We start from the raw sequence: 17,314 nt of genomic DNA, 5'->3' as shown, positions 1-17,314 counted from the left end.
AGTGTGCCCTTTAGGTTTTGTGACTGGGATGCCGAGGATCACAAAACAAGGTGTGAAATAACCATGCAAATATACTTGGTACCCTTAATATTTACCCCTCAATCGATGTGCCGGTTAACCACACACGCTCCAACGATACTATGATAAATATTAAGTTACCCTATGCCTACCTTGTTAAGTCCAGGTTAGTGTGCCGGTTAACCACACACGCTCCACTAACAGCTTAAACAAAGTGCAAAGTGTAATTTCATGGATTAGCACCTTATTCACATTTTCCTAAGTAACTAAGATTGGGAATTTATAAAAAGTTTAGTTACTTTGTATTTATCATTAATACTTTTAATGAAGGGAGAATTATAGTCATTGTCCTACCTGTTCGGCTAACGACCCTCCACCAGTCAAGGAAGCGGTGGGTGAGAGTGGACACCCATTAAACTGCCATTTTATAGGCAGTAACCTTATACCCCCCTTATAGACCGGCTTCGTGAATGAGGTCTACTAGTGGTAAGACGACTTGCTCTTATACATATAATATATTAAACTTTTAATATTATAATACTATAAGGGTGTATTTTAGACATTTAAAATACTTGGTGGTTTAATCTATTAATTAAACTATACTCTTAATTTAATTAAATTTAAACCATGTCATTATGGAATTATTAATTCTTTTTTAATTAAACACTTTAATTATCTATTAATAAAGTCCATAAGCGTTAATTGAATTATTCAATAAAAACATCATAATTCTAATTATTAAACTCAAAATTAAAACCATTTAATTAATTGTTTAAGTTATGAACCCAAGAGTTTTAGAATTCAATTCTTTTTTTCATAAAAAACTTTTTCTCAAATTCCAAAACTTGAGGGCAAGTTTTGTAATTCTTGAAAACCTTTGGATTCCATAACTTATGGAATTAATGGTGTTTTATGATGAAACTTTCCATGTTCCATAACTTAAGAACAAGTTATGGAATTCTTTAAAACATTAACACCAAATTTTGTAACTCCATAAAAACTTTGAATCAAATTTTTTTTTTAAAAAAAAACTTTCATATCCATAACTTATGGAAGTTTCAAAAACCCTTAAGATCACAACTTTAAAAAAAACTTTTGAGCTCCAAAATTTTATGACAAAATATGTAACTCCTTAAAACATTTAGATCAAACTTTTAAAACTAATAAAATAATCATATCATTTTATCTTTTACTAAATTTGTCCTAATTCAACTCATATAACAAATGATTCAAATTTTACAAATAATTCGTTTTTCACAAAACAAGTAATTATCTTAAAATTTGACAAACGTCTTATTTTTTTTTCCTTTTTTTTTCAACTTGAAAATAAAACATTTGCATCAATATAATAGAAAACAATCCATGGCTCTGATACCACTGTTGGGTTTTGAGCATTCTAACACTCCTATGGTGTACATGCAACCCTATAAACCTTGGATCTATATTTTCTCTATTATACATGCAAATATTAACTATTCCAAGGTTTCATCCTAACTAGCATATTATGAAGCACCTGTACTACAAAGTTCTAGTTAGATGACATACCTTTTGATGTAGCTTGATGTCTTCAAGCTTTAAGAGCTTAGCCCCAATAGTGTGGAAGCCTCAAATGGAATCACAAATCACCAAAACACCTTGGAAGAACTTGAGAGAATATGTATGCACACTAAAATCGGCCCACTCTTATTTTCACACACTTGTGCCAATTTTGTGAGCCAAGGACCCCTTTATATATTATGGAGGATTAGGGTTACATCCATGTAAACCCTAATACCCATGACCTTTCATTTACATAGGATCCATGGGTTAAAAGCTCCATAGACCATCCATGAAAGCTTAGCCCAACCTAAATGAACTTGGCCCATTCCATATATATAAGAGTCCATATTTAATTAGTTCTTTTTGATCACTTAATTAATTCTAAATTAATTCTTGATCAATACTAATTAAATAATATGATTCCATATTAATATATTAGAACTTATAATATATTAATATAAATCATAAATATACTATTCTCAAAAGACTATCCATATAAATTGTGCCGGTGAAGTGCAACCCAAATGGACCATGCCGGGTCGGGTCAAGTACATACCAAATATAGTTATGGACTTAGACATTAATCCAACACAAGATTCACACACACATACATGTTCTTTCTACTTTCTCTCTCTAGAACATGTTAATATGACAATGGCAACCCCTTTCACGTTTTCTACTCCCTAGACACCACCAAACACGCCTAATAACACACTATTTATACATATGGACAAACCCAAGCCCAAAACCCAAAGGCCAGACCGAAATCACATGTGATTTCGGTCCAAAATACAACTAAACCCAAGATTGTTTTATGACCTAGACCGAAAACTAAAAATGCCTAGAAAAGCAAAGTATAAACCATAAATTTAGACCCAATAATCTCCCCCTTGGTTTATAGCTTTCTTTTCTTATGACCTAACAAACTCCCCTTGAGTTTGTAGCTTGCTTTTCTTTTCAATCTTCACTTTATGCGTGGCTTCAGCGTTTATCTTCAATTTCTTCACAACTTCAAGATGAACATATGAATCTTCTATATGAAGGACTTCATCTTGAACAGTTGGGCTTTTCTTCAAAAAAATTGACTTTGAACACACGTTGGGTGTGGAGGATTCTTGTAGGGTTTCTAGAAAATCAGCACTTTCAGCTTGAGAATCTTCAGAGAGAATAACAGATAGACCGATTTTTCTGGATCTCAATAGGTACATAGATAGCAGCAAATTAATTGAGGAGGCTTCAATGCAATCTGTCACATAATCTTCAAATACATCTTCGCCTTGCTTCCGGGGTTGAAAGATTGTGTGTTGAAAAATAATCTTCATTTCTTGTTCCTTCAAATGAGAATTCTTTAACGATCCTCGTTGCGCCTTGAAAAGTAACCATTGACTAGAAAGTCCGTGTGGATCACAGAGTTATGAAAAACCCTTCTCACCACAGTTGTTCAAGGATGTAACCTTGGCTCAGAAAGTTCCGATACAATCTCCTTGAGTCTCTCCTTCCTTTGAGTTCTCTGCTTTTTGAATTCGCTTTTCAAGACAAAGAAAATTTTGAGATAAAACCAAAACTAAAAGAAAACTTAGCACACAATAGAAATCACTAAGAAGTAAAAACCAAAAATAAAATACACTCAAAAGTAAAACAAAAATATTCTTGGATTTTTGAATTTTCTGAAAAATAAATAAAAAAAATAAACATATTTTTGGATTTTTTTAATTTTCTGATTTTTGTTGGATTTTTTTTAATTCTCCCCCTAAATTTGTGCATAGAGGAAAACTATGAACAAATTTAACAAAAAAATAATAATAACTAAATTTAAGACTTTTGGGAACAAAGTTGTCAAGCAATTCAATATCGTTTATCAGCACACACGTGCATGTTTAGATCTGGTCAATCACCGATATTGTGGTCCACTTAAACACAAAGGATATTTGATAAATTGGAAAGATTATAAGTGACAAGTCATTGTGATCTTATTCCTAAATTGACCATTTAGCTGACGACCACCAAGGATATTGTTGTCCACTTAAATTCAGCAGTGAGATCTACAGACAGCCTTTTAAATGGTTCAATTTTAGATGCACTAGAACGTGTTCCCCACTTCCCGACATACCCCGGAAATCAAGAACTTCCAAGGAACTCTTTACTTTAGGTGATTAGACAATAATTAAGAGAGAAGACATATTTAGAGATGCATATGTTGTATCCCAGGTCGGATGTCTTCCAATCACGCAGAGGGAACAACATATGACTAACATAGATAGAGGGTTAGAAAGATAGTAAGGTGCATATGTTGTGTTCTAGGTCGGATCTTTTCCAATCACGTAGAGGAGCCAACATATAGCTAACAGATAGAAAGAATTGCATAGAGAAGGAGATGCATAAAGATAGAGTTGCATATGTTGCATTCCAGGTCGGATATGTTCCAATCGCGCAAAGGATGCAACATATGACTGACAGATAGAAAGCAAGAAAATAATTTCCTACAGACCTACTTTATCAGAACCCCCCAGTCGCCCTATCAGTACCGGAATTAAGGACATAAGTCCGTACATCAAGGAAATGTTAAGCCACAATTCTAGATACATATGACTTTAATGTATCTCGCATGCTCCCTTGTTTATCTCACTGCTCAATCTATCCGAGCGTCGTATGGTCAGTCCGAACGAAACTATCTAATTCCACATTGTCAATTCTTTTCATTGTCAATATATGTCTAGTCCTTTTGAATCATTCATGCCTACCAGCACATTCAACACAAAGTCTAATCAATTCAGCTTTAGTGCATTACACAAATTTCATATTGCACTTTAGCACTAGACTTCATATCACTTCCCAAAAATACTTACGAAAGAAAACATATTTTTGTATTCTTGATTTTATAATTTTTTTTATTTTGATTTCTCCCCCTTAATTTGTGCATGGGGAAGAAAGAAAACAAAATAAATGCGTAAATTTAAAAAATTTGTCTTTGAAACGAATCATTTTAAGAGAAACTCAGGAGTATCGGGAAGAAAACTCAAACCGTAAGTCACCAATGGAAGTTGCATCCAAATGGTCTAATAACAACACACATATGCAACAACATGTTCAGCCTTAGTTGTGTTTCAATCTCGGAACATATCCAAAAATTCTTCACATCGTTAAGTACGATCCCCATTTGTGATCCTTTTCTTTCTTCCTTTCCCGCAAAGGACACATACCCTCACTTAAGGTTATGAGTGTTGTACAATTGAGAGATATCCCCTATCATGTGCTTGAAGCAGCCATTATCAAAAAACTGAGGTCTGATGATATTCCTCTATAGCTGCTCCAGCACAGAGTGCGGGATTAGTTAGTCTTTGGAACCCAGTCCATTTTGAAGTTGGGGTGACCTTTATCATCTACGCAAGGTACTCTCTCCCATGACATATCTTGTTTATCACACACAGAAAATGAAGAAATGTTAGAATCATTAGGTGATTTGGGAGTATGAACCTTTGGTACCCATCTATAGTCGGGTTTAACCCATTTCTTGTTTGATTGGATAGATGCCTTATCACTTGATTTAGAACTTGAAGTCGATTGTCGAGATGACTTTGAATTAACTGATATTCGTTTAACTGAACCATCTCTTTAATTTGGCTTCTTGGCTGACATTCCCTTCTTGACATTAGGAGTTTGATTCCTGGCCTTTTTCGCGTTCCAGTCACCATTGTGTGATTGTGACTTCGAAAGATTTCTTTTGGAGAATCTCCCTCTTGGCGCATTCTTCCAACCTTGAGCATAGTAGGGAACATATGCACGATTTGGACAATTTCTGGCAATGTGTGCAGGTGTTCCACAGTGAAAACATGTATGTTTCTTCACGTAGGAGTTGTTTCTGCCTGCCCCTGGTAGTGTGTACATGCCTTCTCTTTGATTGTTCTTACAAGCACACTTACAGCAAACAGTTTGTTTCGCTTGTTTTGGTGGCCTGTATTTACCAACAACAGGTTGATTAGAAGTAACTAAATTAAAAGCAACAGATTCAGAGTTCAAAGAGACATTTGTTTGACAATCAACAGAATTAACAGAATTGTTTATGTTCTCCTTGTTCTCATCTTCCACTACTTTACCTGCACATGAAGTAGAGGCATTAGTATCCTTCATCTCGATATTCTCAGTTGGACCGGAATGTTCAGTCATAACTGAAACTGGTACAGGGGACGGGCCATACTGAGCATGTATCTCTACCTCATTGGTTTCAAGGGGTGAGGTATAGTTGTCATTGAAGGGAGGTGGAACACTGTGATACCCTAGATCCTTATTCTGATTATCTTTGAATTTTAGCTAGTTTTCTATCATGGACACAACTACCTCACTTGACGCATCAAATTTCTTAAAGTTGAATTCAACATCTTTATATTTAGCTTTCAATGCATCAAGTTCGACAGTTAATTTGGCAATTTCCTTTTTAGCATAGTTGTAATTTTCACATTTATTACTATATTCTTGTTGAAGTTTTCTAAAGTCCTTGGTTTTGGCATCTAGTTGTTCTTTTAAAGGTTTTTGGGCCTTCCTAAGTGTATATCCTTCGTATTTAAGGTCCTTAATTTCCCTTTTTAGCAAATCATGTTGATCATGATAAAGTTTAATTTTAGCTTCACAAGACTGAGAACATGAAGCGTCATTGACTTTGGTGTTTGAGGAACTCATTGTTTACCAAAAAAATACCCTTTGAATTGAAACCTCGAAAGTCAAACTTGAAAGTCAAACTTGAAAAGTCAAACTTGAAAGTCAAACCGAAAAGTCAAACTTAAAAATTCAAACTTAAAAATTCAAACTAAAAAATTCAAACTTGAAAGTCAAAATTTGAAAGTCAAATTTGAAGGTCAAACGTGAAAACTTGAAAGTTAAACGAGAAAGTCAAAGATTAAACTTGAAAGTCAAAAGTCAACTTTGAATGTCAAAGGTCAAAATTGAAAGTCAAAAGTCAACCTTGGAAGTCAAAAGTCGAAAGTCAAAGTTTTAAACTGAAAACAAAACTTCAAATTTTGAAAAATTGAATTTTAGGCCGAAATTGCGAGGCTTCTATTGTTGGTCGAGAAGTCTCGCACCAAGAACACTGCTGAAGACCGAAATCGCGAGACCGAGATCAGAATCGAACATGTGCGAGCCGCAAACTTCACCGAGAACCTCGCACTGCAAACCCTCGCACCACGCTCCACCGAAATCCTCGCAGACGCTCCACCGCAAACCTCTGACCGCAATCTCGGACACGCTCCACCGCAAGCTGCTGACCGCAAACTTCTTTTCTGCCGTAAACTCCTCGTAAACCCTAGACCGAGACCGAGAATAGCCACCGGGGTCTCACAGATTACAACCAAAAACATGATTTTTTCAACTTTTAATGCAAAACTCAATCAAAAACACCAAAAATTGAAGAACACGAAGAACAAACATCCAATATTTCTTCCAAAACAATTCAAAAACGTCAAAAACCTTCAAGAAAAAGTCCAAAAACGTTTAATATCTTGCCAAATTAATTGATACGATTCAAGCTCTGATACCACTTGTAAGTCCCTAAATCGCTTTGATGTATCAATCCGATCCACTTGATGGTGCGGAATCACAATCAAGTGGATGATGCAAGATGAAATGGAGAAGAAGAAGAAGAAGAAGAAGATGAATCTTCAATGCACACAATGATATTAAATGATGATCCGGTACACATGATTCACACATACACACACGTTCTCTCTACTTTCTCTCTCTAGAACACGTTAATATGACAATAGCAGCCCTTTTCACGTTTTCTACTCCCTAGACACCACCAAACACGCCTAATAACACACTATTTATACATATGGACAAAGCCAAGCCCAAAACCCAAAGGCCAGACCGAAATCACTTGTGATTTCGGTCCAAACTACAACTAAACCCAAGATTGTTTTCGGCCCTAGACCGAAAATTACAAATGCCTAGAAAAGCAAAGTATAAACCATAAATTTAGACCCAACCAATGTAACTATTAGAAACATAAACATGAGCATACCATGAAATAATTGCTAGAATGTTAAATAGAAACATACCAATAATGACGTCTGGCGCCACCCTGGCTTCCTCTACCGTGAGCTGAAAAGCATAACCTTGATCCCTCTGGGGATCCGCCCTGCCGTAGATCCCATCGGTATTCCTCTAGAGAAGCCAGTGATGGAGCCTACGTTGGTCTAGCAGCAAGCAAGGGACAGCTGGCCTTCACATGGCCCACGTGGTCACTATGATAAAAAAAATCATGGTGCTTGGTACCGGAGTCTGCTGACGGCAATCCCTCGCAATGTGGCCCTGCCTGCCACATTTGTGGCATCCAGAAGAAGATCGTCAAGCCCCATCATGAACCTTGTTTCACTTTCCACAAGTGCATCCCCTCTGACTCCCAAATCTCACACCAATAGCCTTAAACCACTTCGGCGTAGGCTGTTTCTGCACCGGAGCCTGTATCTGCTCCCTCGTCTAGAGCTCCATCTCGATCACCTGCCGCCTAGCGGCCACCCGCAACTCCACCAGTGTACCATAACATTGTGTAGACACAAACCGACAGATGTCTTTCTTGAGCATGCTCAAGTACCGAGTCATCTGAGCTTGATCAAAAGTAGCAAACTCAGGGCAAAACATAGCTCTCTTTGTAAACATCTTGGTGATCTCCGTCACCGACTCGGTCCCCTACCTTATATCCAAATACTCCTGAGCCAGTCTCTCCCGCTCCACCAATGGAACAAATCTTAAGACAAACATCTCAGAGAACTGCTCCCATGATATTGCAACTTTTGATCAGCAGGGCAGGAACACGTATAGTAAAATCCCTCAATGTCAGACAACCAACTCATGGCTATGATTGGATCCTGGACTCCTTTGAACACCTGGGGCTTTGTATTGTCGAAGTCCCGATATTGGAAGGCTCTCCCTCCTCCAATCCGCACAACAACAGTGGTTGCAGCAGCAACAGTATCTGAAAGCACATCATATCTATCATCAAACAAATCCATCATAGAGGTCTTGATAGACCCAAACAACTCCAGTATCTGCCCCTGGACAATAAAAACAACCTTAGCATGAATCATCTCCCTAACCTGATCCTCGGTCAACCCTGGCCTATCCTAGACACTCGCTCCTGATCTGGATCCCCTCGTGAACACCATACTGAAAATAAACCAGGGAGATATTAGATAAAATACATATCACACCATAGGAACCAATCCACATCAAGACCCTAGGGGTTATGACTTCCCTGTTATGCATACGGGTCCTGTGCTTCCAGTAGGACAGGCCCATACTACCTTCCGCACCTACCTGTATTTGTCTTAGAAGATCATCACAACAACCCTAATAGAACACACTAGAATAAGCATACACCCTATTCTTTCTTCCTAGAGAAAGGCTAGATATCCCTCGACTGGTCCCTGACCCTACATAACTCATCCATGAAACTTTCACCAACCATGCAACACTCGTGTATGTTAATAGTACATAACATCGGATCCTATAGACAGTTGAATACTTGGTTCTACCTTAAGCCCACAACCAAACAAGGAATAAGAAGTAAGGCCAAATCAAACATTCTGAGGCTATAATATCTTAGTTATGTATAATTTTGATGCATACACTAAGCAACTACAGTAATGATGTCAATTTCATATAAGAAAGGAACCCCAGGCTATCAGGCATCATATAATTAGGAAATTCTAGCATGTAATTCTTGAAGATCCCTAGCCTATCACTAGTATGTTTTTCTATCATAACATAATATCAAATAATAGTGTGGTAACTTGGGGTCTACTTACTGGCTCCGGTTGATCGTACACATCACATCCTTTCTTGATAAATTTTTAAAACAAATTTGAAAATCATTCTTAAACTTTTGCAGTTCCTTAGTTTGAGACTGGATTCACACAGATGTTCCTCCAATTCACTCAAACCAAGGCTCTGATACAAACTTGTAACGTCTCAAAAATCACAACAAATTTAAACTTTTCAAAACAATCCATTTTCTAAAAGAAGTATTTACATAACCATTGTTTTCAAAACATTATTAAAAAAACAGAGTCTCCCAAGATCAACAAAATAAAACCCAAGATGTGTACGGTCACTCCTTCGCCTTGCCACGATCCTCTAAAGTACTTGAAACAAAACTAAAATTATAAGCCAACGCTTAGTAAGTTCCCCCAAGGTACCACCACACAATACACATATCATATACAACTAAGCATGTTGGTTCCAATCGATCATTGGACTAGAATAACCACGAGTCCACAGCCATCGGGATGGATTACCCATGGCCCAATTAGTCATCGAACTAGAATGCCAATGCACAACAGGCCCACTCAGTCATCAGACTAGAATACAATATACAATAGGACCACTTAGTCATCGGACTGGAATACCCTCGGTCTGTTGATTCAGGCACATAGCAGTAAAGTCTCAACCCAACACAATATGTCGACATATAATAGATAACAAAAATATTTAACAGACAAATAATCATGCATACAGAAATCACATGTAGTCCTACGGATCTACCGGTCTATGTATATCAATAGCTATCATATAATCATATAGATCTACCCCATGCTCAGCATATCATCAATCAAATTATAACAGGATAACAATCTAATTGGGTCAGCCTTGGTGCCTTTGACCCACAACTATAGTAAGGAAAACTCACCTCACAGTCTGACGAATAGTTGATCGATACTCTGATCCCAAATATCGAATCAACCCAAATACTAAATGTTGAAATATTTCCATTCTAAATTAATAACATTTCCCCAAAATACCCTTGGTCAAAGCTGGTCAAATTCAAAAAGTCAACCGATTCAACACAGCCGAGTCAACTCAGGCCTCGTACACGGGGCATATTCTGGAGGTATGCGGGGAATACTAGCTGTCTGAGGCATCGGGGCCAGATCTGTGTATGCACGCCGTACCCTTCGATACGTTCAGCGTACGCAACAATCCCCCTCTTAGCCTATTAAGTGCTTATTTCTTCGACTTAACACGTCTAATTGTAGATCCAAGGCTAAAATATTATCAACAGTCATAAAGTTTCCAACTTTATGACTTTGCATATCCATTAAGTGATTAAAACACAAAACCTCAACATCTTATTGCATTAAGACCTTCTATACCATGCATGGAGTAAAACTAACCATCAAGACCACATTTTTATGACTTAAGACCCCCATAAGTCTGAAAGTACTACTTATTGACCAAGAACATGTCATGCTTAACAATCACCATTTTTGGGACCAAAAGTGACCTAATAGAAGAAATGGCTAGATCTATAAGATATAGTCATCAAGATGCGAACTTTATACCTCCTGGAGGTTGCTAACAAGAAGATAATCTCAAATCTAAGATGCTTCCAAGCTCCAAGATCTTCTCACCAACTTATTCTTCTCCAAGAACACCACCAAAGTACACCAATGGGCTCAAAATGCACTCTTCTCACTTAGGGTTTTCTTGGGGTCATTTTTTTCACAGAGGGAGGCTGATCAGGGAATGAGGAATGAGGCTATAATGGTGTTTATATATGGACCAAACCCTAAAATGTAGGGTTTGAACTTTCTCCGTGTACGCCCAACGTACGCGGTATACGCCCACCGTACTAGGGTTCGCCCTAGTATGCTCAGTGTATACAACGTACGCCCAACATACTTCCCTTAGCCCAAAACCCCAAACTGCCACATTGGGCTACTTTGACACTCTTTCATATGCTCGGGGACTAAAATGCAATATTTATTCATACATAGGGTTAAAATTGAAAATACCTCAACATCGGGATATTACTGAAGGGTTTTGAGCATTCTAACACTCCTATGGTGTACATGCAACCCTAGAAACCTTGGATCTATGTTTTATCTATGATACATGCAAAATTGATTTTCCATGTTTCATAACCTATCTAGCATACATGGGGAACTTTTAATCATAAAAGATAGTAAGAAATCATACCTTGTAATAGTTTTGATTCCTTGAAAACCTTGTGAGCCTAGCACCTCTAGTGTGATGCCTCACATGTCTCACACAACACCAAATGCACTTGGAATGACTTAGAGAGAAATGATACACTCTTGAAATCGGCTAGCCCTCACTTGTATGCTTAGTGGCCGATTTTTGGTGAACATATGGATGCTTATATAGTGTGTTACAATTAAGGTTACACCATGTAAACCCTAATTGTCTTGACTTTTCATTTCCATGACCCATGGGTTCTATAACCACCATGGAGCATCCATTGAGCATCCTATGGGTTTTAGCCTAACTTGATAATCCATGGAGCATTATCCCACTATACAAGTATGGATGATTTACACAATCAACCCATATATTTAATTAGTCTCCTTTTGATCACTTAATTAATTCCAAATTAATTCTTGATCAATACAAATTAAATAATATTATTAATATATTATAACTTATAATATATTAATAAACCTTAAGTGTTATTTCTCTCTTTTTAGTCTATCCAAATGCATGATGCCATGCAACCCAAATGGACCATGCTAATCGGGTCAAGTACATTCCAGAAATAGTTATGAACTTAGACACCTAATCCAACAGTCTTCCACTTGGATAAGTCTAATAACTATAACTGCAAGAATAACTTCAGGAACCGATTAGCAATCGTAGCTTTTTCAAGGTCTCGCGGAACTGAGATGATGATGATACGCCATTTAAGATAAGTGATCATATAATCCTCTGTTCTAGATATCAGCCGGACAAATACATGGAACAATGCCTTACTTATTGTCCAACAGTTTGTTTCCCGATTTCCGATTTATTTAACATAGAACTTAATTGAACACATCAACTTAGTTCTGACCGGGCCCGGTACATGGGTCAACACAAAATCATCGAGGGGCCCAGATATCGCTTCTAATCCAAGAAGGAATAGATAAACTTCGACTCATATGCTTGTTCTACTACTTGTTGAATCATACACAAAGGCACGTTTTATAACATAGAGTTACCAATGTGTTTTCGTACAATCAATGCATAACCAACTCATACGCAACAAGTCATATCTCTTGTTTTGAAGACTTATATGATATTACCATCTCGCGATCACTCGAGATAAATTCCATGAAGTGATACCAGTGAGCGTGGGTTGAATCCAATACTCAGAACTTAAGAGCACTCATGAGTATTGTAGCCATGTCCAACATCTTAGACCTCTATAACCAACTCATGACAGTCTTGATTCATACCTACTTCTAGCATATGACCGACTGTGGAGAATTCGAATAATATGATATACCAAACATAATTATTCTGGAAGTCAAAACATGAAAAATGAAACGATAGTAAATGATTGACAAAAGATAGCAACACTTTACTCATAAATAAATACAACTTCTATTCTTCATCAAATGTCATACCATACATGATCGAGCCTACAACGGAAGCATAAGGTACTCGACTCATCTCTGCTATCTCAGCCTCTGTACTCGGGCTCTGAGTCTTACTCAGTCTGGCGTTACTCTGGATCGGTAACTCTCCTTTCTTGGAATTCTGCATGCTGAATCTATTCAGCACCTTATCCAAGTAGGTACTCTGACTAAGTCCAATTAGTCTTTTACCCCAGTCTCTCAAAATCCTTATCCCTAGGAATAGGCAGCTTCACCAAGGTCCTTCATAGCGAAACACTTCCCAAGCCAGGACTTAACTTCCTGCAGAGTTGGGATGTCATTTCCTATGAGTAGTATGTCATCCACATACAATACCAAAACAACTTACTATACTCCCACTAGCCTTGACATATACACAAGATTCATCTTCACTCCTCGAAAAGCCAAACTCGTTGACCTTCTCATCGAAGCAAAGATTCCATCTGCGAGGTGCTTATTTCAATCCATAGATGGATTTCTCAAGCTTACACACTCTATTAGGGTAATCTGTACTGACAAAACCCTCTGGCTGACTCATGTAAACATCATCAGCCAACTTCCCATTAAGGAAAGAAGTTTTGGCATCCATTTTCCATATTTCATAGTCATGAAATGCAGCAATGGCTAGCATGACCCTAATAGATTTAATCTTGGCTACTGGTGAAAAGGTCTCATCATAATCAACTCCCGGAGTTTGAGAAAAGCCCTTTGCAACCAGTCGTGCCTTATAAGTGTGTACATTACCATCCATGTCGGTCTTCTTCTTGAAGATCCACTTGCACCCAACTATCTTACCACCTGGTACATTGTCAACCAAGTTCCAAACTTGATTGTCATACATGGATTGTATCTCGCTGTCCATAACCTCTTTCCATTTAGCAGCCTCAGGGCCTGTCATGGCTTCCGTGTAGCTGTTAGGTTCATCCAGACTTACCAGTGTGCTATCACTGATAAGTGTATCACCTTCTGCAGTAATATGGAAACCATAGTAGTGCTCAGGTGCATTCCTAACTCTCGTGGAACGCCTCAGATGTACAAACTCTTATGTCGGTTCAACAGGAGTTTCCTCCACAGGTTGATTGCTAGGGTTTGAGGTTCCTTCACCACTTGACTCTCGAATTTCTTCAAGGTCAATTTGCCTCCCACTTTTTCCTTGGCTTATGAATTCTCTCTCGCGAAAGACTCCTCTCCTTGCTACAAAGACCACATTATCACTGGGTCTATAGAAGAGGTAACCGAAGGATCTATGTAGGAGTATAGTAAGTTGTTTTGGCAACCTTCGAGGTTCGAGCTTATCGTGAGACTCACGCCTCAGAAAAGCCTCGCAACCCCAAATCTTGATGTGGTCCAGATTGGGAACTTTTCCGGTCCACATCTCATGAGGTGTTTTGGCAACCTTCTTTGTAGGGACTAGATTAAGGAAATGGGCGGCAGTCTCTAAGGCATACCCCCAGAATGAGATTGGTAGCGAAGCTCGACTCATCATGGAATGAACCATGTCCAACAATGTTCGATTACGCCTCTCAGCCACACCATTCAACTGCGGTGTCCTGGGAGGTGTCAATTGTGAGATAATCCCACATTCCTTAAGATAGTCAAGGAACTATGTACTAAGATACTCACCACCTCGATCGGATCGAAGCATCTTAATGTTCCTGCCTAATTTATTCTCTACTTCCTGTTTAAACTCTTTAAACTTTTCAAAAGTCTCTGACTTATGCTTGATTAAGTAGACATAACCATATCTACTATAATCATCAGTAAAAGTCACATAATAACGATTAGCATCCCTTGTGGCAGTTTTGAAGGATCCACACACATCAGTGTGTACAAGATCCAACAAACCTTCACCCCTAGCACATGTACCGGTGAAGGGTGACTTTGTTATTTTCCCAAGTAAGCATGATTCACAACTATCATCTGAATTTAGATCAAATGACTCCAAGACTCCATCCTTTTGGAGTTGGCCTATGCGTTTCTTGCTTACATGTCCAAGACGACAATGCCATAATCATGCTTTATCCAAGTTATTATTAGAAGAATCAATACACAACACATTATTTCCTAGATTGTCTACAACCGACACAGCTTCATTAACACCATCACAAGGTAATGCTTTAAAATAAAGAACATTATTAAAGAAAACATAAATACCACCACTATCATTATCAAATGAAAATGTAAAACCTTGTTTGTACAAAGCATAAAAGGAAATAATATTTCTTGCCATTTCAGGCGAGTAACAACATTTATTCAAATCTAATGTAAACCCACTACTTAGAAACAAAGAATAAACTCCAATCTTGGTGACAGGTGAAGGTTTCCTATTCCCCATGATCAAGTTTATCTTTCCATGCTCCACATTCTCACTTCTTCTTAGTCTCTACAAATCAGAACAAATATGAATACCACAACCGGTATCAAGGACCCAAGAGTTAGAATAGGGTGAGTTATTAGACAATATAGTGTAAATACCTGCATAGTTGGGTTTTACTTTCCCATCCTTAAGATCTTGCTGGTACTTTGGGCAGTTTCGCTTCCAATGCAACTTTTCATGGCAATAGAAGCATTCAGCCTCTTTTGGGTCAGAATAAGGAATGACGAAACCTTTCTTGGCTCCACTTGAAGAGGAGCCATCAAGGGACTTTCCCTTGGTACCCTTCGAAGGGTTCTTCCTCTTCTTTCCTCTACCTTTTCCGATTGCCAAGACAGGGGTGGAGTTTGGAGTAGGAGTGGTAGTGGTAACAACCAATTTACCCTTAAGAGCACTTTCGGCGGTCTTCAAGAGTCCTTGAAGCTTGCTGAGGGTAACTTCCTCCTTGTTCATGTGGTATGTCATGCAGAATTGATCATAACACGAACGTAAGGAGTGCAAAATGATATCTATTGCCAACTCCTCGGGGAAGTTCACATTCAGTTTCAGCAACCGGTCCACATACCTTTGCATTTTCTACATGTGGCCCGTGATGGGTTCACCATCCTTCATCCTGGTCGTTATCATGGAGGAGATGATTTCATATCGCTCTTGACGAACACTCTGATGGTAGCGGTCCATCAAATCCTGGTGCATCTCAAAAGGATAGTAGTCCTCATAGGACTTTTGGAGCTCGGCTGTCATAGTAGCCAACATGATGCATGCCACTTTGGTAGCATCCCTTTCATGGGCCTGATATTTAGCGACCTCCTCAGGAGTAGCAGTCGGCTCAAGTTCTTTAAGCTCCTTGTCGAGGACATATTCCTTGTCCTCATACCGAGAGACCATTCTGATGTTCCTGGTCCAATCCATAAAGTTGGATCCATCAAAGATGACTCTCCCACAAAGATTCATGAGAGAGAAGGAGCCGGTAGGGTTTGAGCCAGAAGCATCATTGTTGGAAGACATCTGAAAATAAGAAAGACAAGTTTAGATTAGATATAAAGATAGTCCTTAATAAAACACCCAAATGTAATATTAAGGCTAGGACCCAACACAATATTTTATAACTTAGAAGAGGGATCGTAATCCAAGCTATAAAATATTTGAAGGTAGGTGAATGACGATTCACCAATTTCCACCATGAAAAACGAAATAAATTATTAGGTTTTAATTGGTTTTTGAAACTCCTAGATTCTTTGAGATTCATTGAACTTTTCAATGGCATGTTTCAATCTCGAGTGTGCCCATCAGGTTTTGTGACTGGGATGCCGAGGATCACAAAACAAGGTGTGAAGTAACCATGCAAATTACTTGGTACCCTTAACATTTACCCCTCAATCGATGTGTCGGTTAACCACACGCGCTCCATCGATACTATGATAAATATTAAGTTACCCTTTACCTACCTTGTTAAGTCCAGGTTAGTGTGCCGGTTAACCACACACGCTCCACTAACGATTTAATCAAAGTGTATAGTGTACTTTCATGGGTTTGCACCTTATTCACATTTTCCTAAAGTAACTAAGATTGGGAATTTATAAAAAAAACATTTAGTTACTTTATTTTTCATCATACTTTTAATGAAGATTTAGAAGTCCTTGTCCTACCCGTTCGGCTAACGACCCTCCACCAGTCAAGGAAGCGGTGGGTGAGAGTGGACACCCATTAAGCTGCCATTTTATAGGCAACAACCTTATACCCCCCTTATAGACCGGCTTCGTGAATGAGGCCTACTAACGGTAAAACGACTTGTTCTTATACATATATATGATGGGTTTTTGAGCACTACATCATTCCTATGGTGTACATGCAAACCCTAATAGCTTTTGGATCTAGTTTGTCTAATGAACATGCAATTGAATATCCAAAGCTATAAACCCTAGATCTAGCATACAATTAATCATATTAACATAAAATAGAGTTTAGATCTAACCTT

The sequence above is a fragment of the Lactuca virosa genome, chromosome 4, assembly GCF_052849685.1.
Source record: "Lactuca virosa cultivar CGN04683 chromosome 4, Lactuca_virosa_CGN04683_v6, whole genome shotgun sequence".
Taxonomy (NCBI): domain Eukaryota; kingdom Viridiplantae; phylum Streptophyta; class Magnoliopsida; order Asterales; family Asteraceae; genus Lactuca; species Lactuca virosa.
The sequence above is the reverse complement of the archived record's forward strand: the minus strand, read 5'-3'. Positions refer to the sequence as shown.